The following is a 23,691-nucleotide window of genomic DNA, read 5'->3' on the forward strand; positions in this document are numbered from 1 at the left end:
ACCCTGGAGCAGCGACCTTCTACGTAAACAGGCTTTTGGGCCTAGACACTGGAGCCTGGGTTGCAAACTCTACACCTGTCCCGAAACATTTCGTACAAATGCTTTGTGAGCTCTTGGGTAACAATTCATTAAATTATAAAAAAAAATCCCCAATTGCCCCTTACTGGCCACACCTAAATGTAATCAAACAATCAAACAGCATTTGTAGACTGCACCACTCTCACCCCTAGGGGTATCTGGGCGCTGTGTCTCCATCGAAGAACAGGCCTTGAGTCTTTTTCTGAAGTCTGCCAGCGAGGAGGCTGTACTGAGTTTGGAGGGGAAGGTCGTTCCAGGTCTACGCAGTAATGTCGGAGAAAGAGCTGCAGCGTTCTGTATGGTCTTGAGTCTTCTGAAGAGCTGGGTGAAGATGCCGGCATAGAGGGCGTTGCCGTAATCGAGGCGGCTGGTGATGAGGGCCTGGGTGACGGTCTTTCTGGTGTTGGTTGGGATCTATCTGAAGATTCTGCGGAGCACGCGGAATGTGTGGAAGCAGGAGGAGGAGACTGCGTTGACTTGTCGTTTCATGGCCAATTAGCTGTCGAGGATGGTGCCGTAGTTGTGTACATGATCGATCGGTATTTGTGTCGGTCCGAATTCTGCCGGCCACCAGCTGTGGTCCCATGTCTCGGTGAACTGCCCGAGATCAGTCCTTCAGTTTTGCTGGAGTTGTGTTGGAGACAGTTGTCTCTCATCCATTTGGCTACGTTGGTCATGGCGTTGCAGAAGTAGGCTTTGGCGTTGGAAGGGTCTTTAGTGAGCGAGAGGATCATTTGGGTGCCTGTCTGTGAAGGAGAGTGTTAGAAAGGCAATCCCAGGCGAGACAGAAGATGTCTGACTGTCCACCCCGAGACCCACCTATCCTTATGAACTAGGCCGAGCGCCGTCGAGAGGCCTCCTTGGCGAGGCTCCTCTCCTACAATCGTAACAGCCGAGCAATCACACCACTACAGAGGGACACCACACGAGAGTAGATTCTTAACAGTCTTTATGTAAAGAATAAAGGCAAGTTCTCGTGGCAATAGATACAAAGGGATCGAGGGATCCTTAAAGTCTTGGTATCAGGGAAAAGGGGTAGCGGGACAGTCTTGGTACCAACTGGTATGAGGATGCCCTGCGCCCAGCTCTCAATCCTCGAGCTGGGGGGGTACAAGGAGCCGCAACAGCATCCGCAGGGTTCTCAGGATAGTTCAGCGATGTCAGGCCGCAACAGCGTCAGCAGGGCTCCGAAGATGGTTCAGCGTGGTCAGGCCGCGACAGCGTCAGCAGGGCCTCAAAGATGGTTCAGCGTGGTCAGGCCGCGACAGCATCAGCAGGGCCTCGAAGATGGTTCAGCGTGGTCAGGCCGCGACAGCGTCAGCAGGGCCTCGAAGATGGTTCAGCGTGGTCAGGCCGCAACAGCGTCAGCAGGGCCTCGAAGATGGTTCAGCGTGGTCAGGCCGCGACAGCGTCAGCAGGGCCTCGAAGATAGTTTCAGGTTCCAGGAGCAAGAGCTCTTATCAGGATCAGCCGCAACGAGGTCAGCAGGGCTTCGACTCCAAGATACAACTGGAGTCCTAATCCAGGGCTGGCCCAGATATAGGACTGGAGTCCTTTGATGTCCGGACCCTCGCGCCTGGGGGTCAGAGGGGCCGGGATGAGAGTGTCCAGACACCAAGCAGGGGGGCGGAGCTAGCGCCCAGGGAGGCCGGAGGGCGATCGATACTAGGCGTCCGGGGACAGCTGGAGGGCCATCGAAGCTCCCCTCCTCCGGGATCCGTCAAGTGGCCACTCTACCACCTGGGTGGATCTTGGTGCCTCGATGTCGGGGCTTCGCTGGGCCGCGGCCGGGGTCGGGCCGAGGCCACGTGCTCGGGACGTGATGGGCCCAAGATGGAGTCGGGCCTGAAATGGTGGCCCGGAGTGGTAGCCGGACCTGCAGAGTTGGGGCGAGCAGGGTTCGCCGGGTTCCAGACGGGAGAGCCGTGGGTTGCCAGGGGGGCTGCTCTCGTCGAGGGTTCATGAAGGGTAGTGTCAGGGGGGGCGACAGCGGGTTGATGAAGGGCCGATGTCGTTCCGGGCCCGCCATGCGGGAGGGGTAGGACCACGCCACGAGGCCGGGTCCAACACACGCCCCCTCCAGCTGAAGGCAGGGAGAGTCACCCATCTTCTTGGGGGTTCTCCTCGCCGAGGCGGAAGAAGCGAGACAGGCCATCAGCATTGGCGTGGTCGTTGCCAGGGTGATGCTCCACAGTGAAGTCCATCCCTTGCAGGGAGATGGACCATCGCAGCAGCTTTGGGTTCTCGCCACGCATCTGCATCAGCCACCGCAGAGGCCGGTGGTCGGTCTGGACCTGGAAGTGGGTGCCGAAGAGGTAGGGCCGGAGTTTCTTTAGGGCCCATACGACGACGAAGGCTTCTCTCTCGATGGTGCTCCATCGTTGTTCTCTAGCCAGCAGTCGCCGGCTGATGAAGGCCACAGGATGGTCAACCCCCTCGGGGTTAACTTGTGATAGGACCGCCCCGATGCGTGCTCCGAGGCGTCGGTTTGGACCACAAACTCTTGGCTGTAGTCAGGGGCTTGGAGCACAGGGGCGGTGCACATGGCAGTTTTCAAAGTCTCGAAGGCCGTCTGCCACTCGGGGGTCCAGTGTACCTTCTGTGGTTGCCTTTTGGAGGTCAGTTCAGTGAGGGGCCCCACGATGCTCCCATAGTCTTTTATGAAGCGCCGATAATATCCAGTGAGCCCCAGGAAGGCTCGGACTGCTGTCTGGGTGACCGGGGGCTCCCAGGCCACGATGGCATCGATCTTTGGTTGGAGGGGAGCCACATGGCCGCTCCCGACTTGGTGCCCCAGATAGGTCACAGACCCTTGGCCTATCTGGCACTTGCTTGCTTTTATTGTTAGTCCGGCCCGTCGGAGGGCCGTCAGGACCTCCCAGAGGTGCTTCAGGTGCTCGTTCCAGTGGAGGCTGTACACCACAATATTGTACAGATATGAGGTACTGAACTCTTCTAGCCCCGCCAGCACCTTATTCACCAGCCTCTGGCACCAGGGGTGAGGCCGATCTGCCAATACCCGGCCGTGAGGTCGAAGGTGCTGAGGTACCTGGCGGCCCCCAGGCGATCGATCAGTTCATCGGCCCGGGGGATGGGATGGGCGTCGGTCTTGGTAACGGAATTCAGCCCCCGGTAGTCAACACAAAACCTGAGTTCCGGAGGGGCGCCGGGGGCGGCGGCTTTAGGGACCTGGCCCAGGGACTGTCGGAGGGCTCGACCACCCCCAGGGCTAGCATCTTGGCAACTTCGGACTGGATGCAGGCCCGAATTCGGTCGGGAACTCGGTAGGCCCGGTGTCGCACGGGCGGGCTGTCCCCGGTGTCGACATCGTGGACACACCACTGTGTGACTCTGGGAGTGAGTGAAATCAGGTCCGCAAACTGCCCCAGCAGCTCTTGGCAGTCCTGGCGCTGTTCCGGGGTCAGGGCGGAGGAGAGGGGGATTCCCTCGACGAAGCCGTCTTTTTCAGAGCACTTCAGGAGGTCGGGCAGGGGCTCGGAGTCGTCTTCGGCTCCGTCATCCGTAGCTAGCAGCAGGCTCAGCTCCTTGCCGGCAAAGTGAGGCTTGAGCCGGTTGGCGTGCAGAACCCGGAGGGGGTTCCTGGGGGATTCCATGTCCACCAGGTAGGTGACGGGGCTCTTGCGCTCCACCACTTTGAAGGGCCCCGTCCATTTGTCCTGGAGGGCACACGGTTCGACCGGGGACATGACCCAGACCTGCTGGCCCGGTTCGAACTCAATGGACGAGGTGTTCTGGTCATACCAGCGTTTCATCTCCTCCTGACTGGCCTCAAGGTTGGCCTCGGCAAGTTCCCGGAACTTCCGAGTCTGATTTCGGAGGGTCAGGAGGTACCGGTAGACATCAGGCGGAGCATCTCGGACTGTAGTCTCCCAGCCTTCTTTGACCAGGCTGAGGGGACCTCGGACAGGGTGCCCGTACAATTGTTCAAAGGGGCTGAACCCCAGGGACTGGGGTACCTCCCGATAGGCAAACAGGAGGCAGGGCAGCAGGACGTCCCATTTGCGGCGTAGGGGCTCTTCCAGGCCCTTGATCATCCCCTTGAGTGTTCGGTTAAACCGTCTACAAGTCCATTCCCTTGGGGGTGATACGGGGTGGTGAACTTATATGTGACCTCGCACTGTTGCCACAGGGACCGCATATATTTGGATATAAAGTTTGTGCCCCGATCACTCACGACCTCTCGGGGGAATCCTACTCTGGAGAAGATCCCCATCAGCGCCCGGCCCACCACGGGGGCCGTTATGGTCCGGAGGGGGATGGCTTCTGGGTAGCGAGTGGCATGGTCCACCAGGACGAGGATGAAGCAGTGTCCCTGAGAGGTGCGGGAGTCCAGGGGCCCCACGATGTCGATCCCCACTCGCTCGAAGGGGGTGGTCACCACGGGAAAGGGTTGGAGCGGGGCCTTGACTTTCCCCCCGCTCTTTCCGCTGACTTGACAGATTGGACAGGTTCTGAAGTGATTGTGCACATCGTTGTGCATTTTTGGCCAGTAAAAATGGGTCACCAGGTGGCTGTAGGTTTTGTCCTGCCCCAGGTGCCCGGCGAGGGGCACGTCGTGTGCCAAGTTTAAGAGGAAGTCTCTGAATCGTAGGGGGACCACCAACACTCGGCTGGCCCCTAGTTCGGCAATTTTCTGCTTGCTGTATAGGAGGCCGTGGTCCCAGTAGACCCAGTGGGGCCCCGAGGTGTCCCCGGCGGCTTGAGCTGTGGCTTGCTGCCGGGTTCCCTCGAGGGAGGGACAGGCCTTCTGTTCCTGCCGGAATTGTTCTCGGTGGGACCACCCTCCTGGCGCCATTGGGCTAGTTCAGGGATGTCGCCGAGCTCGGCGATATCTTCGCGGTTGGGTTCCGGTGGCTCCGGTGGCTCGGACTCAGGGTCGGTTTCTTCATTGACGGCGGGCGGTGATGGCGCGGGCCACTCCGGCTATTCGGTCGGGGCGGCCTCGGTCGACGCCGGGGCCTGGGCTGCCATGGATCGGGTGGTCGCGCAGACCCACTCGGGTAGTCCCAGCATTCCCAGATGCTCTCTCCGCTCGACTTGGGCCCAGGGGGAACTCTCGAGGTCGTTTCCGAGGAGGCAGTCCACGGGGGCGTCGTCCCGGACGGTCACCTTTAGCATGCCCGACACCCCTCCCCACTCGAAGGGGATCCGGGCCATCTGGCACAAGGTCTCGGAATTGTCGGCAGCCAGCACGGGGCACAGCACATTCGGTAGGATCTGTTCGGGAGTCACCAAGTGGCAGCGGACGGCCGTCACACTGGCTGCAGTGTCACGGAGTGCTTCGGCCCGTCGCCCATTAATGTTGACCCACTGACGGTATTTTTGGGTGTTGCTCGGGAGAGGGGCCCGGGGGACCATGTCTCTCTCGCCCAGACAGACTAGGGCCATGGCGGCCGGCTCCCACTCGGTCTGGTCCTCGTTATAGGCCTCTTCTTCTTCTTCTCCGTCCCCCAGGGCTGCGGCAGCGAGCTGGCGGGTCGGAGGCCCGGTGGTGCCGGGACGCTGGTTCATTGGACAGTGGGGGTCACTGGCAAAGTGCCCTGGCCGCTGGCATCTGTGGCAGGTAATGTTCGGCCGGGGCCCCAGCCGTGCTGGGGGGGCCCCCTCTTCTGGTCAGGGATGGCGAAGTGTTATTCTGGGTGACCCCCGGGGCAGACTCCGGGGCGGCGCAGACGGGAAGTCTCGGTTCCGGTTCTGGCCTCCTCCGCCGCCTCGCTGGCGGGGGTGCCCCTGGGCATTCCGTCCTGATTCTCCTATCAGGGTCCGGGGGACCCGGGTGCTCACCCATCGATCGGCCTCGATGGCGAGTTTCCGTGGCTCGGTCAGTTTGCTGTCGAGTAGATGCTGCCTGAGCTCGACAAAGCAGTTGTGCTCCCATACGATGAGATCGAAAAGCTGCTCGTAGGTGGTCACTTTGCTGCCCTTGATCCGCCCTTCCAGTGCCCTGCTATAAAAGTTCACGTATTCCACCCATGTGGTACCGGGGATCTTTTTACAGTCTCTGAATCTCTGCCGGTACATCTCAGGAGTGAGACCATAACGGGTGAGCAGGGCGTCCTTCATGTGATCATAGGAGAACATCACGTCTTCGGCCAGTTCCAGCAGGGTGTCTCTTCCTTCGCTGACGAACTTCCCCCATAAGCCGGCACCCCAATCTTTTCGAGGTATGCGGTGCGCGGTCATGGCGACTTCGTAGGCCTTAAACCACTGCTGGATGTCGTCATTTTTATAGTAGTCTTTGACGACATCCTTGGGAATGTGGACCTTCGTGTCGGCAGGAGGTGGGGGGCTTCGGTTCACAGTGGCGCCAGCTTCTTCGCTCTTGGCCTTGATCTCTAGTTCTTTGAGGCCACGCTCGTGCTCGAACGTGAGTTTCTTTTCTTCCAATTCTCTCTGCCTCCGTCTCTCCTCCAGGTCTCCTTGCAGTCATAGTTGCTCAATGGGCATTTTCTTTTCCGCTAGTTGGAGTTCTCCGTCCAGCCGGAGTCGGGCGAGCTCCAACTCATGGAGCCGGCTCCTCTCCCGCTCTTGGGCGTCTTCGGGGGGAGAGGGCCGTGTCTCTGTTGGCGGTTCTTTCTTCCGCCGGGGCTGTTATGGTTCTCGGGGGCACTTCTTGGACAGTGTCACCGTCAGTTTGGGGTGGGGTCGCTCCGGCCTCCACCCATGTTTGCAGCGCTTCTTTAAAATCTTCTTTGGTGCTTAGTCCGGTGGTAGCGATACCTAAGTCTTTGCAAAATTGTTTGAGTTCTTTATGGGTGTACTCCTCCAATAGTTCCTTTTGGAACTGTGGGGTCGTTCCGGCTTCTTTAGTACTCATGGTTGCTGTGTGTCTCTGTTAGTAGTGGGCGAGTTACTCGCTGTACGATTTGCGTCGGCTCGGATCCCGTCGCCTGCCACCAATGTTAGAAAGGCGATCCCAGGGGAGACAGAATATGTCTGACTGTCCACCCCGAGACCCACCTCTCCTTATGAACTAGGCCGAGCGCCGTCGAGAGGCCTCCTTGGCGAGGCTCCTCTCCTACAATCGTAACAGCCGAGCAATCACACCACTACAGAGGGACACCACACGAGAGTAGATTCTTAACAGTCTTTATGTAAAGAATAAAGGCAAGTTCTCGTGGCAATAGATACAAAGGGATCGAGGGATCCTTAAAGTCTTGGTATCAGGGAAAAGGGGTAGCGGGACAGTCTTGGTACCAACTGGTATGAGGATGCCCTGCGCCCAGCTCTCAATCCTCGAGCTGGGGGGGTACAAGGAGCAGCGACAGCGTCCGCAGGGCTCTGAGGATAGTTCAGCGATGTCGGGCCGCGACAGCGTCAGCAGGGCTCCGAAGATGGTTCAGCGTGGTCAGGCCACGACAGCGTCAGCAGGGCCTCGAAGATGGTTCAGCGTGGTCAGGCCGCGACAGCGTCAGCAGGGCCTCCAAGATGGTTCAGCGTGGTCAGGCCGCGACAGCGTCAGCAGGGCCTCGAAGATGGTTCAGCGTGGTCAGGCCGCGACAGCGTCAGCAGGGCCTCGAAGATGGTTCAGCGTGGTCAGGCCACGACAGCGTCAGCAGGGTCTCAAAGATGGTTCAGCGTGGTCAGGCCGCGACAGCGTCAGCAGGGCCTCGAAGATAGTTTCAGGTTCCAGGTGCAAGAGCTCTTATCAGGATCAGCCGCGACGAGGTCAGCAGGGCTTCGACTCCAAGATACAACTGGAGTCCTAATCCAGGGCTGGCCCAGATATAGGACTGGAGTCCTTTGATGTCCGGACCCTCGCGCCTGGGGGTCAGAGGGGCCGGGATGAGAGTGTCCAGACACCCAGCAGGGGGGCGGAGCCAGTGCCCAGGGAGGCCAGAGGGCGATCGATACTAGGAGTCCGGGGATGGCTGGAGGGCCATCGAAGCTCCCCTCCTCCGGGATCCGTCAAGTGGCCACTCTACCACCTGGGTGGATCTTGGTGCCTCTATGTCGGGGCTTCGCTGGGCCGCGGCCGGGGTCGGGCCGAGGCCACGTGCTCGGGACGTGATGGGCCCAAGATGGAGTCGGGCCTGAAATGGTGGCCCGGAGTGGTAGCCGGACCTGCAGAGTTGGGGCGAGCAGGGTTCGCCGGGTTCCGGAGGGGAGAGCCGTGGGTTGCCAGGGGGGCTGCTCTCGTCGAGGGTTCATGAAGGGTAGTGTCAGGGGGGGCGACAGCGGGTCGATGGAGGGCCGATGTCGTCCCGGGCCCGCCATGCGGGAGGGGTAGGACCACGCCATGAGGCCGGGTCCAACAGAGAGTATGTTGAGTCCGTGGCATCTGACGATGTCTGCGAGAGGCGTTGAGCAGGGTGGGGCTGAAGGATGATCCTTGTGGTATGCCGCATATGATATCTTTGGGTGCAAAGGTGAATGGAGGCAGTGGGATGCTCTGTGTGCGGCCTGTAAGGAAAGAGGTGATCCACTTGACGGCATCTTGCTGTATGCCTATGCTGTAGAGTCTGTTGATGAGGGTGTTGTGGGAGACGGTGTCAAATGCCGCGTCGACCTAAAAATCTTTTTGTCAACAATCACAAAGGAAATGGGGTCCCATTTAGAACCCCCTTCCTGATTGAGGATGGGTTACCACTACATTTATGTGGTTGGTAATATATTAATTGTTTTGCGACCGGATTTCGGTTGCAAAAGATTATTGCATCTTGGCCACATGTAGCCCACATTTTAGTAGTCACTAAAGAAGAATTGTGCAGTTTGCGACCGCTAAAAAGTTGTTTGGCTTGTATTAACCCTATTTTTCGAGCCGGTAACCTATTACCAACCAGCATAATTATGTAGGCTAGTCGGTATTAGGAAGGGGCATGCCTAGAGCGTCCTTTCCTAATTGCGAGTCACAAGTGCATGTACGATTGTTTTGCGATAGGAATGCGGTCTCAAAGCAATCACAGTTTACCACCAAATTCGATTTGGTGGTAACCCATTTTCAAACAGAAACGGGTCCCCAAGAGACCCCTTCCTCTTTGTCAATGTGGGCACCAACATTTTTTAAGAGCAGGCAGTGGTCCTATGGGCTTAAAAAATGATGCGGTAGGTAATTTGCAACCCCTTTGGGAAAATAGCAATTAGAGACTCACAAAATGAAATGGTCTTACATCTTACCTCACCATTCCAACTCAGTATTTGAAAGGGACGCCCTAAACACGCCTCTTCCAGATACCTATTCAGTATATTCTCGGAAACAAAAATTGCGATTTGTTAATGTGTTACTAAATTCCAATTTGTGTTTGTTACACATCAGAGGCCTTTTTTGTTGTCGCAAATGACCCGATTAAACGAGCCAGACTCTTTACAACCGCAAAAAGCCTCAGTACTCCTGTCCCATATTACAAAGTTCCACGTCTGTTGAAAAACAATGTACGTTTCATCCATTTCTGACTTCCTATAATACTTTGATATTTACAAAACATTTACATAACTTATAAAAAGTAAAACAAACAGGAATTATTGATGAGTCTGTGAATCTCTTGGTTCTGTAAAGTGACTCCATTCCCTTTTACAGGATGAATTTTATAAGGGCGGGATTTGATATTAGTCACTACTCCTCTTTTCACTCAAAGCCAATCCGCTGACACCGGCACAAATTCCACAGGGCAGGGTAAGAAAGAGAGAAGCAATTTCACCACATGACGCAAACCAGTGGAGCTCTGATTACATCTGGGCTCTGTATATTACATCGCGCTTCCCGAATTACTGACCCTGTGGATATTTGTAATATCGGGATGCAGGAGTACCCAAATTACCGACAGGGCTGGTATCTCTAATACCAGTGTACAGAAGTACCCGAATTACCAACACTGCAGGTATCTGTCGTACCTGGATACAGGAGTACTCGAATTTCGGCCGGGCGAGGTCGGCAGAGTGGAGGTTTCTCTTGGGGGCGTGGATGGAAATTCTTTCATTGATGTGTCGGGGTCCGATGTTGTAGAGGGATTTGTGGGCCTGAGTGAGCAGCTTGAAGGGCACTCTCTTTTGGACGGGGAACCAATGGAAGTCTCGTAGGTGTTGGGTGATGTGGTCTTGTCGTGGGATATAAGAACAAGGCTGGCTGCGGCTTTCTGGACGGTCTGGAGTTTGTGGAGTAGAGATGTGTTAATTCTGGTGTAGAGGGTGTTTCCATAGTCCTGTCTGCTTGTTAAGAGTGCGTGGGTGACGGTCTTCCTGGCTTTGGGGGGATCCACTTGAAGGTCTTGCGGAGTGTGCGGAGGGTGTTGAAGCACCTGGAAGAGATGGCGTTGATCTGTCAGTTAATGGTGAGAGAGGAGTCAAGTATGATGCCAAAGTTTCGGGCGTGGTCCATGGGGATGTGAGGGTTGCCGAAGGTGCTTGGCCACCAGATGTCATTCCACGTGGAGGGGTTGGTTCCGAGGACTTCTGTCTTCTCGAAGTTGAGCTTCAGGCAGCTGCTGCTCAGCCAGTATGTGACTTCCTTCATTCCTTCCTGGAAGCTGTGCCTGGTGATGTTGTGTTCCTTGGTGAGGGAGAGGATGAGCTGGGTGTCATCGGCGTAGGATACTATGCTGAGTCTGTATTTCCTGACGATGGCTGCGAGAGAAGTCATGATGATGTTGAAGAGCGTGAGGCTGAGTGAGGAGCATGGGGAACTCCTCATCTGATCTCTGTGGATTCGAAGAGGAAGGGCAGAGGTCTTATCTTTTGGGTTCTGTCGGCAAGGAAGGAGTGGATCTAGTCTAGGGCAGTTCCCTGAATGCCAGTGTCGTGGAGTCTGGCAGCTAGAGGGCAGTGGGAGACTGTGTTGAAGGCTGCTGAGAGGTCTAGTAGGATGAGTGCTGCCACATGGCCTTGTTTGAGGAGAATGTGGATGCCATCTGTGGGGGCTAGGAGGGCAGTCTTGGTGCTGTGGTTACTGTGGAATCCGGAGTGAGAAGTGTTGCGGATCAAGTTGTATTCTATGAAGTTTGGTGACTTTAGAGGTGAAGGGGAGGAGGGAGATGGGTCTGTGGTTCCTGAGGTCTGTTGGGTCTGCGGAGGGCTTCTAGAAGAGAGGTTTTACTTCTGCACAATTACAGTCATGGGGGAAGGTGCCTGTTTCGAGGGAGCAGTTGATTGTACGTCGTAGTTCAGGTGCTATAGCAGAGGAGGCTCTGTTGAGGTTGTGCGACTGGCAAGGGTCAGTGGGGGCTCCTGAGTGAATGCTCCTCATGGTCTTTGCAGTGTCTTCTGTGGTGACCAGGGTCCAGGCGGTGATTGTCGGCTGGGTGGCGTTGATGGAGCTGGTGTGGTGTGTGTGCCTTGGTTCTGTTCGTAGAAGTTGTCATAAAGAGTCTCGATCTTGTGATGGAAAAAGGAGCCGAGTTTGTTGCAGAGATCCTGGGAGGGAGGGACGTCCGAGGTTTCACTGTGGGGTTTGGCAAATTCTTGTATGATGCTGAAGAGTTCCTTGGAGTTGCGGCAGTTGGAGAGGATTCTGTCCTGAATGAAGTTACTCTTTGGGGACCTGATGAGTTGGTGGTGTTCTGTCATGGCAGTCTTGTAGGCGGTGCGTGCTTCCGAGGTTATGCTGTTCCTCCATCCTTTTTTGTGTCATCGGCACAGGCGCTTGGATTCTCGGAGGTCAGTGGTGAACAAGGAGGCCTTCGAGATGCATTGTCTGTCGGAGTTCTGGAGGGGGGAGCATGTTTGTTCACTCGGTGAGCCATCTGTGGAGTTTGTTGGCTGGCAGAGTTGTCATCGATCATGATGGGAGGAGGGGTGCGGCTCAGGGTGGAGTGGAGGTGTTCTTCGGGGCTCTTGCTCCAGTTTCGGCATGGGGTGGGGTGGGCTTGTGTATGGTGGGTTTCGAGAAGGAGAAGTGGGCGCAATAGTTGCCCATCCATAGGGGTTGCGTGGTGTGACTAAAGCAAATGTTATTTTCTCCTGCGAAGATGGGGTCGAGGGTGTGTTCTGCCTAGTGGGTGGGGGCGGTGACGAGCTGCTTCAGTCTGATGCTGGCGAGGTTGTCTAGGAGGGTGGTGGAGGACTGTACCATCAGTGTGAGTGAGGGGCATGCTGGAGGACTGTACCATCAGAGTGAGTGAGGGGCATGCTGTAGGACTGTACCATCAGTGTGAGTGAGGGCATGTTGGAGGACTGTACCATCAGTGTGAGTGAGGGGCATGCTGGAGGACTGTACCATCAGATTGAGGGACATGCTGGAGGACTGTACCATCAGATTGAGGGGCATGCTGGAGGACTGTACCATCAGAGTGAGTGAGGGGCATGCTGGAGGACTGTACCATCAGTGTGACTGAGGGGCATGCTGGAGGACTGTACCATCAGTGTGACTGAGGGCATGCTGGAGGATTGTACCATCAGAGTGAGTGAGGGCATGCTGGAGGATTGTACCATCAGAGTGAGTGAGGGGCATGCTGGAGGACTGTACCATCAGAGTGAGTGACGGGCATCCGGGAGGACCGTGCCATCAGTGTGAGTGAGGGCATGTTGGAGGACTGTACCATCAGAGTGAGTGAGGGCATGCTGGAGGACTGTACCATCAGTGTGAGTGAGGGGCATGCTGTAGGACTGTACCATCAGAGTGAGTGAGGGGCATGCTGGAGGACTGTACCATCAGTGTGAGTGAGGGCATACTGTAGGACTGTACCATCAGTGTGAGTCAGGGCATGCTGGAGGACTGTACCATCAGAGTGAGTGAGGGGCATGCTGGAGGACTGCACCATCAGTGTGAGTGAGGGGCATGCTGGAGGACTGTACCATCAGATTGAGGGGCATGCTGGAGGACTGTACCATCAGAGTGAGTGAGGGGCATGCTGGAGGACTGTACCATCGGTGCGGGTGAGGGGGATGCTGGAGGACTGTACCATCGGTGCGGGTGAGGGGCATGCTAGAGGACTGTACCATCAGTGTGGGTGAGGGGCATGCTGGAGGACTGTACCATCAGTGCGGGTGAGGGGCATGCTGGAGGACTGTACCATCAGAGTGAGTGAGGGGCATGCTGGAGGACTGTACCATCAGTGTGACTGAGGGGCATGCTGGAGGACTGTACCATCAGAGTGACTGAGGGGCATGCTGGAGGACTGTACCATCAGAGTGAGTGAGGGGCATGCTGGAGGACTGTACCATCAGTGCGGGTGAGGGGCATGCTGGAGGACTGCACCATCAGTGTGAGTGAGGGGCATGCTGGAGGACTGTACCATCAGTGCGGGTGAGGGGCATGCTGGAGGACTGTACCATCAGAGTGAGTGAGGGGCATGCTGGAGGACTGTACCATCAGAGTGAGTGAGGGGCATGCTGGAGGACTGTACCATCAGAGTGAGTGAGGGGCATGCTGGAGGACTGTACCATCAGAGTGAGTGAGGGCATGCTGGAGGATTGTACCATCAGAGTGAGTGAGGGGCATGCTGGAGGACTGTACCATCAGAGTGAGTGACGGGCATCCTGGAGGACCGTGCCATCAGTGTGAGTGAGGGCATGTTGGAGGACTGTACCATCAGAGTGAGTGAGGGCATGCTGGAGGACTGTACCATCAGTGTGAGTGAGGGGCATGCTGTAGGACTGTACCATCAGAGTGAGTGAGGGGCATGCTGGAGGACTGTACCATCAGTGTGAGTGAGGGCATACTGTAGGACTGTACCATCAGTGTGAGTCAGGGCATGCTGGAGGACTGTACCATCAGAGTGAGTGAGGGGCATGCTGGAGGACTGCACCATCAGTGTGAGTGAGGGGCATGCTGGAGGACTGTACCATCAGATTGAGGGGCATGCTGGAGGACTGTACCATCAGAGTGAGTGAGGGGCATGCTGGAGGACTGTACCATCGGTGCGGGTGAGGGGGATGCTGGAGGACTGTACCATCGGTGCGGGTGAGGGGCATGCTAGAGGACTGTACCATCAGTGTGGGTGAGGGGCATGCTGGAGGACTGTACCATCAGTGCGGGTGAGGGGCATGCTGGAGGACTGTACCATCAGTGTGAGTGAGGGGCATGCTGGAGGACTGTACCATCAGTGCGGGTGAGGGGCATGCTGGAGGACTGTACCATCAGAGTGAGTGAGGGGCATGCTGGAGGACTGTACCATCAGAGTGAGTGAGGGGCATGCTGGAGGACTGTACCATCAGTGCGGGTGAGGGGCATGCTGGAGGACTGCACCATCAGTGTGAGTGAGGGGCATGCTGGAGGACTGTACCATCAGTGCGGGTGAGGGGCATGCTGGAGGACTGTACCATCAGAGTGAGTGAGGGGCATGCTGGAGGACTGTACCATCAGAGTGAGTGAGGGGCATGCTGGAGGACTGTACCATCGGTGTGGGTGAGGGGCATGCTGGAGGACTGTACCATCGGTGCGGGTGAGGGGCATGCTGGAGGACTGTACCATCGGTGCGGGTGAGGGGCATGATGGTTGATGGTATCTGGTGGGCCGGGTCTGGTGGCTCAGTGGACTAATGCATCCACTGCAGGGGCCTGGGCTCGACCTCATGGTCACAGGTTCAAATCATGGCGGGTCCACCCAGCCTTTCATCCTTCTGAGGTTGATGAAATGAGTACCATTGAGTTGGGTAACAATAAACATCTTTTATTCAATGTGCCTGTGAGAAGTTGGCCTGATGTGCAGTGTTCACTATTCTAGTGATCACTATATATCAGTCCAAACAACCCTTATTGATGATTGGTTGTAAGTCAACCTTATAGACCAGCTATCCTAGTAGCATGGGTACGAGCAGTCTAAGGCTAAGACTCTAGAGGGCGTGTTAAGCCAGCTGTTTTACCATCACATTACCCCTTGAACACCCAGTGAAAGGACACCACACAAGTGTTATGAAAATAAACAGTGTATTTATTAGAATCACAACAACCCTGTACTCTTTATGAGGACAGGGTGCTAGGCACACAACAAAACGCTTACGAAAATACTTAAGTTAGCACGGTATACACAAATGCCCGAGGGGCACGAAAAACCATATACTTTAAAAGTGGAATGCGAAATTACTAGCAGGTAAGTACAGTACTAATAGGCTTTGGAATCGCTAGGACTTGACTATGGAATCGTTAGATTACTTCTAGGAGGCCTAGGGGACTCGGGTGCAGAGTGTGCACTCTCACGCGGGATGCGGGACAAAGTCTATGGAAGCTAGTAACGCTAAAGTTAGTGTTCACGGGCGAACCCGACCTGGTAGGGAGAAAACGACAGTGGATCCTGACCCTTGGATAGTGAGGCTATGCTGGGGCACCGAAATGCCGAAGTTACCTAGCCCAGGGGCTGCAGCTGCATAGGTCTCAAAAGACGTCGGGAATCCTCGTTGCCGGACCAGGAGCCTGGAAGAAAAGATGCTGGCAGGCGACCAGTGAAGATAGTTCGAGTTGATCCAAGCCTGGATCTGGAAGATGGATGACACCTGAAAGCAGAGGGGACCAAGTTCGTGACTACTAGCCAGTAGTCAGTGGGCACCAGGAGGGCACCGGATGGCAGTCACCTCGACTAGGTGAGTGGGCGACGCTGGCTCTGCAGATCTCACGGACCAGGAGGCGTTGTCGGCGACCAGGATGGAGAGGCGAGCTGTCCCACGATGGATGGAGCTGTCGGCGTCGAAGTTACCCAGGATTGGGCAACAAGCCTTGGCTAATTCAAGCCCACGCGGTGGACTCAAAATGGCGTCTGGAGTGGACCAGGAGGGTCCGGGGTGCTCCTCTTCGGGAAGGGAGCAAGGGCCAGTCTGGAGCAACCAGACCAGCAGCAGTGATGTCGTCGGGCGTCGTTCAGAAGGCCACAAGCCGGCGGGCTAGTAGCCAAACAACGCGGTGAGCAGCAAAAAGCAGAAGGGCCCCACGCAGATCGTGGAGATGCTGGGAGGCTGCACTTCGGTGCTGGAGCTGCTCAGGGTCGGGGCTTCTCGGACCCCAAAGCACTCACCAGGAAATTACTCGGCGGGCTTGCTGTGCAGAAGTCGTGCAGTCTTGCAGATGGCCGGTCCCTCGAGGTCTCGTCGCACCCACGGGTCTCAGCTGGGCTGTAGAGGTGGGTAGAGGTCAGAGGTGCCAGGGAAGCCGGTTCTCGTCGAGCTGGGCAGTCGGATTCCGGAGGAAGGACTTGCAGCAGACCGCAGTGTTCTTGCGATGGTGCCTGCGGATGCAGGGTGACTACTCCTTAGCCACAAGGGAGAAATCTTAGGAAGAAGTCTTGAGTTCCTTTCGTAGAAAGTAGTTTCAGGATTCAAAGATGATCTAATTTGGAACGGGGCCTGCTCCTACCTTTATCTGGGAAAAGGGGGCTGGCACGCGACTAAGTCCTGCCCTAGGGGTGGGACCAGGAGGGGGGTGGTTACACCCACTTCCTTGGCGGGCTTTTCCCCAGCACAGGGTCTGGAGTGTCCCTGGAACTGGTTCAAGCCAGCCTATGCACAGTGAGCACCGGGGTGCCACGTGCAGTCACCTTCCTCTGAAGCCCTGCCTACCTACAATACACAAAATCCTGTCTGGGACGGTGCTGGCACCGCCCCTGGCAGGAAACCCTTTGTCCTTGCCTCCTGCTCTGGGAGGACTCCCAGCAGCAGGAGGGCAGACTTGTGTCTCGGTGGCAGCATCCATTTTGTGGATGCTAAGGCTCTGTCTGACTTTAACCGGGGTTACAGGTTACATACATGTCGTGTCCCTCTAGAAGGGTGGAATGCTAACCCCGTCGCCAGAATTGGCGAGGGGTTAGTATTCCAATTCGTATGACACCTTACTCGACATGTTTTGATAAAGCGATACCAGAGTTGGCATATAACCGCGAGGATTATAATGCACTTAAGAGTATATGGTATGCGATATCATGGAAACGGCTATGGGATGGATCCCGAAAGCCGCAGACAGGCCCAGCTCATGCCAGAGCACTATCTCACACGATTCCAAGCACTCTGCCTTCAGGATTGTCAAGGCCTGCCATAGGAGTGACTGATAGGAGATCTGTGTGTCCATTTTTAGGGTTAGATATAGGTATACTATATCTAAAGCAAAGGGTGATTACACCACCTTGCCCCAGCTGTCAAGCAGCCAGTTGTGTCAGATTTGGATGGCCAGCCAGGGGTGGCATAATACATGCTGCAGCCCCTGGTAGGCCCTGGGTACACCTATGCCCTGGGTACCTAAGGTACACTGTACAGGGACTGATAAGGTGACTCAGTATCCAATTTAGATATGTACCTAAGGTACATGGAATCCATTTTACAGAGAGAGCAGTAGGCCTGGGGTCCTGATTAGCAGGGTCCCAGGTCAACTAAGTCAGAAAACCAGCAAAACACCAGGCAAAAAGTTGGGGGCAACCATAGTCAGGGATCTACCTTCCTACAGTGCCCTTTACAAATACACGTCATGTTATGGTAGGTTCCTGCCCTGGTACGTCAGCTGGTGGTGAGACTTGGGGCCTTCTTGAGGGCACCGAGGGAGAAGGCAGGATGTGTCACCCCATGACCAGAGCCTGCCGGAGAATCCCTCTCAGTGCCACGGGGTTCAATCAGGCCAGTCTGCACCGAGGACACAGCCTCCTCTTTAGCACAGAGTGGGATAATCGATGACACCCCTCACGTGCCCACGTGCACGTGCCCCTTCTGGGATAATCAATTACGCCCTTCACGTACCCACGTGCACGTGCCCCTTCTGGGATAATCAATGGCACCGCTCACGTGCCCGCTTGCACGTGCCCCTTCTGGGATAATCAATGACACCCCTCACGTAACTCGTGCCCCTTCTGGAATATTCAATGGCACCGCTCACGTGCCCGCGTGCACGTGCCCCTTCTGGTATAATCAATGACACCCCTCACTGCCCGCGTGCACGTGTCCCTTCTGGGATAACCAATGGCCCTGCTTCCATGCACGCGCGCATGAGAGAGAGAGATCAGACTTTTGTCTAGTGGCAGCTTTGGCTACCATAAAGTAGCGCAGAGGGTTAATGTGCCTGCTGCAAAGAATGTGGGCCCAATTCACAGAACTAACTTAAGATAAAATCCTAAACTTACTACCATTATGGTATTCACAGAAGGCACTTACTCATTTTGGTATTCACAGAAGGCACTTACTCATTTCGGTATTCACAGAAGTTAAGACTCCTAACTTTAGACTCCTAAATGCCTCCTGTGAATTCCGAAAGTCTTAAAATTTGGATTTTTCTCCACTTTACTACAACTAAACGGAGAAAAATCCTAATTTTAAGACTTTCGGAATTCACAGAAGGCATTTAGGAGTCTAAAGTTAGGAGTCTTAACTTCTGTGAATACCGAAATAAGTAAGTGCCTTCTGTGAATAATAATAATAATCCACATTTGAATACCAAAATGGTAGTAAGTTTAGGATTTTGTCTTAAGTTAGTTCTGTGAATCGGGCCCTGTGTTCTGTGCAGACCACAGATCTGTATTTAATGTGGAGAGCTGAGTGATTACTGCTTTTGTCTCAGAGACGCTTTTTCACCGCAGTACATAAGATACAACCCCACGAGAGAGCAGTGACTGTTCTGAGCTGCCATCAAAGAGCTGCCTGCAAACTGCATCAAATAGGTCAGGACTTTGGGGCATATTATCAAGAACGGTGATAAAATGATCGCCCTTTAGCGGCAGGAAACTGGCGCTAAAGCAGCGATAATGGGCTTGATAATATGCCCTTGTGAATTCCTATTGAAGCCCGGGTTAACACCAGAACCTGGGCTGCTATGGGAATTCACAAGGTCATATTATCAAGCCTATTATCGTCACTTTAGCGGCAGTTTCCTGCCGATAAAGCGGTGATCATTTTTTCACCGTTCTTGATAATATGCCCCTTTGTTTCCCCCCCACGTTATCTATTTCTAATGTTGCTGAAAAAAGTTTGTTTGAGTAGATATACCTTATTATTAGTAAAGCCAGGCTTTACCAGTGCTTTAGAACAAATTAAGGGGCATATTACCAAGGGTGGCGATAGACAATTATCGACGATTTAGCGGCCGTTTTCGGCCGCTAAGCAGCGAAAATTCTATCGCCCCATTAGCAAGTTGTCGCTAACTGATGTTAGCGACAGCTTGTAGGCGATAGCAAGCGGTTTGGGGCCCGCTTTGCATGTCAGCGATGTTTATCGCTAATGACATGCAAAGTGGGCATACCCAACCTGTTAGCGACTGAAAGTCGATAACGTCGCTATCGCCTATTACCAGCACAGGCGTAGCGTTGGAAATATTCCCGCTAAGCGCGAATATCTCCAAATACTAACACCTGTCCAGACCAGTTCTTAGCCATGTTATCCAATGGGAGGTGGATAACATGGCTAATAAGAGCATTTCGATGCTAATGCGTGAATATCGCTGTATTCTCAGTGATATTCACGCTATCACCGGAAAAATTATCGCTTTAGAGATAAACCTTACTAATAGCACGTTATCTCAGCGATAATTTCCGGCGCTGCTTAGCGATAAAAAATTAGTTGCTAAGCCTAGTTAGCGATAAATATCGCTAATCGTTGGTAATATGCTCCTAAATGTATGTGAGAGAGGGGCTATGAAGAGATGAGGGGCACACATGGAATGTATGTGAGAGAGGGGCTGTGGGGAGATGAGGGGCACTCTTGCCTGGTGTTCACGGGGGAATCCGAGGAGGAGGTCATGGGGGAAACTAGGATGATTGTGGTACCAGCCGCCACCAGCACTACAGCTGGCCCTTCTCACGTCCCTGCACGCACCCGCCCCTTCCCTCTCAGAAGCATCCGAGGCTGCCGAGTCAGGGGTGGTGTGCTTCTGCTACTTACGCACCTCTAGCAGCCTAGGGCTGCCACATTAATACCCCCACCACCCCCTCTCCCCTCATGGGCTATGACCCCCCTTCCTGTCCCTGCTGGGCTTGCTTTGAATGCAGACGGCCTGCCCCACCTGGCACGGCCTGCCCCTCGCCCGCACTGACCTGCATTCCTCTGCCCTGGAGCTGTAGGACTGTGCCCCCCCCTTCCAGCCCTCCCCAAGCCCCCCGCCTCCCTGGCCCCATCACAAGCTCATTCAGCCCCTGCTGGGGCCGGATTCCTCTGCCCCCCCCCCCGCGCCTGCTAATTGCGTTGGCTCAGGAGCACCAGCGGGTCTGATGCCAGCCGCCTCCACTGGGCACAGCGCCGGGCACAGACAGGCCTGGCATGAAATGTGCAGCCGGGCGCCCTCTGCGGGCACAGCCCCCAGCCTCCTGCAGGACGGGCATACTGAAAAGATGCCTTCATTTATCTGCATACAATTACAGCTGTCAGCAGGCAGATAAATAACTGATTCGGGGTTTTTTTAAGGACTTCTTAAAATATTATGTTCCTGATAACATTCAAGGGATCCAGTTTACCACAAAGAATGCCTTTATTAGCTGGTACCCTAGGTATCAATAAAACTACTATAACATTTATTCGGAGGATGCTTTTGGGTACAATGACCTTTGTGATCCACCTGTTTCGCCAACACGTTTCGGCCTCTTAATAGCCATAAACAGACGTGGGCATTCTTCAGGGCCCTAGTAGGGTTCCTAGTCTATGCTTAATCATAAAAAAGAGGAAAAAGTTAAGGTCCCACCTCCCTTCAAAAGTCATATATTGCACCTTCGTCAAGGAAATATGCCCTCAGTCACCCCACCCGGCTCCTGTTATCAGCCGAACTGTGGGACTGACAGGGGCCGAATAGGATGGCTGAGGGAGTATCTCCTTGGCAAATGTGTGACTACTGGAGTCGCCACCCGTGAAATATGTATGTATCATCAACCTGATTTGCGATTCTGAAATAGCGATTTTTTAGAAATCGCTATTTCAGAATCGCAAATAGAGATGTATGTACAAATTTGCCATTTTTTTGCGAATTCTTAGTATTCCTTAAATGCGATTAGCAAATTGCGAATTGCAATTGAGGAATACTTTCCCATTCATTTCTATGGGCCTGGAGGCCCATAGGAAGGAATGGGAAGTTATTCTAAATTTGCGATTCGCAATTTGAGAATCACAGAGTGAGAAACATTTCAAGGGTGCAGGGGTGTCCAAAGGGCACCCTGTTGCACCCCATAAAAAAGCATGGGTGCACATGTGGTGCACATACATGCCCTAAGGGCATGTATGTGCGTCACATGGCACTTTGAAAAACGCAAAATTGTGCATTTTTCAAGGAATTCGCAAATTACCACCAACTTGAAGTTGGTGGTAATTTGCGATTCCTTAAGGACACATTGTTTTTTGCTTCATACATTGCATTTAAGGAATCGCAAAATTTGTGATTCCTTAAATGCAATTGCAAAATAAGGAATCGCCAATTTTGCGATTCCTTGTTTTGCACCAGATTTTCCTCAATACATACCATTTGGCAAATTCGCATTCGCAAACACCGATATTCTGCGAATTTCGGCATTTGCGAATGCAAATTTGCTTGATACATATGGCCCTAAGGGAGGTAGGACCTTACTGTTGTTGTTTTTGTCACAAATAAGCACAGTGTAGAGATCCTTCTAGACGTCGAATAGCTGGAAAAACAGAATCTTGTAGAGTGCTTTAAAAAAAGTAGTGCCTCGAAAGCCAGTTGTGGAAGGACACAAGTAATGCGTCCAAGATCCCTGTGTGGGACAAACACAAGAAGAGGAAAGAAAGTCCACAGAAGCTGGCGAATAGGAAGCAAGCAAATGAGATTGACATGAAAGCCAACCACTGGCAAAGAGTGGCGGGATCTAAGCCCACAGGAAGCAACAATACATCTCGCAGCAGCCAGCGCATGAGCTCTCAAGTCGGCAAGACCTAAAACTGGGCCTCTGACCTGGGTCTGACACTGTAACCAATACAGAGGAACTTTATGCAAGCAAAAATTATAACTCTTCAATTATCTATATATATAACAAGCATTTACAATGCAATAGGTCTCGCATTATTAAAGTTGGAGCAATTGGCATTGTAAATGACAATGTCTTTTATTTATTGTTTTTAAAACCTGCAATCGGTGCATAAACACGCACTTCGAAATTATATTCCTTGCTTACAATGAGCAAAGCTGGCAGTAAAAGAGACTTACAGCCTTGCTTCTCATAAGCATGGACTATAAGTGCAAAGTGCTTGTTTACGCAACGATGCAAATGAAGAAAAGGCATTGTCATTTACAATGCCAATAGCTCAAACTTTAATAATGCGAGACCTATTGCATTGTAAATGCTTGTTTTACATACTGGGTACAACATGGTGGGACAGTCCTGGTTTTATCTCTCACATTGTGGTCTTTGCAGGTATTGCTTTTATTAATAAAATCATAACTTGCATTTAATTTGCTTTTCACAGGGTACTTCTGCCATTTATAAGAGTTGTAAATAACTAGTGTTACTATTACCACATTCTTCTGGATGCAGACTGGTCATATGCAGATCCTAGTATGAGGCTTAATGAGAGTACAGTTCACTGAGCCGTCATTTGGCTAATATAAAAGTGCAGGACTACTGGTTTTTGAAAGGACAGTGTCCACTTCCAACAGTGGCCATTCAACTGGAGTGCTTTATAAAGCTTTTTCTGCAAGATGAGGGCAGTGCTGAAACTGTGACTCAAAGAGGAGACAGTAAGCACCATGCAGGACACGTCCACTTCTACTGTTCACAGTACGAAGTGACAGCCTCATGACGGAAAGCAAATCACCGGATGAGGTGGGTCACTCATGCTCACATGGAAGGTGTGTCCTTCTCTTTCTTGCTGTCAGACGGTTGTTAATTTGTGCAGGTGGGTTGGGATGTGGAGAAGCGTGGCTCAATGGTTAGAGCAATGGTTAGAGTGGCAGACCCTGATGCAGAGGTCTGGCCCGGGACCAGGGTTCAATTCCCGCCTCGGCGGGTCTTGGGCTCAATTCCACGGACCTGATAATTCTCGCCTCGGTGCCTATTCCAATCATGGAGTCCCACTCTGCAACTCTGGGCAATAGCTTGCTTAATCTCCACAACGGCCCCCACAACGCTAAGGATGCCTGGCTTCACCTTGGGGGTGCCCAGGAGTGGAGACCTCACAGGGAAAGGCCAGGAAGGGTTCCACAGCGGTATTCGCACAAGCGCTGAGATACCCCAGCTGGGGTCGATTCGTGCGCTATACAAGTACACTACATTTACATTTACCTCAGCCCTCAATTGTGTGATTGTGTGGAACAGGATTGACAAGTAAGAGAGAGAAAAAGGGAAAAAGGAGGGAGGGAAAAAAAGAAAAACATTGACAAAGGTAGAAAGCAGGGATGAAAAAGAATCTGCAGCAGCACGGTATGGAGGAGAGATGTGCATGGTGGAAGAGGTAAGAGCTGCAATCAAGAAAAGGCAGCTTCGGTATTCGACAACACAGCCTTTCACCTGCGTGGGGGATGGGGGGGGGGTGTTCCCAAGAAAAAATGCGAGTCCCTACACTTTATTTATTTTTTCTTTACAAATAAAGAACTGTGTGTGATCAAATCAGACGGGGGGCAACATAGATACCAAGGATTAAACCTCATTATGCCACAATCTCTTGTTGAATTCTTAGTCACAATTTTATTATCTTGAGACCTTATCCACAGTAGCTGAGAAGAAGAGAGAAGAAGCTTTAAAAAATACAAACCGTGTGTAACCTGTGCCGTTTCATGTGTTAACCTTATCCTAGCATGCATATCATAATGCAGCATAACATAGCA

The sequence above is a fragment of the Lissotriton helveticus genome, chromosome 6 (assembly GCF_964261635.1).
Source record: "Lissotriton helveticus chromosome 6, aLisHel1.1, whole genome shotgun sequence".
Taxonomy (NCBI): Eukaryota; Metazoa; Chordata; class Amphibia; order Caudata; family Salamandridae; genus Lissotriton; species Lissotriton helveticus.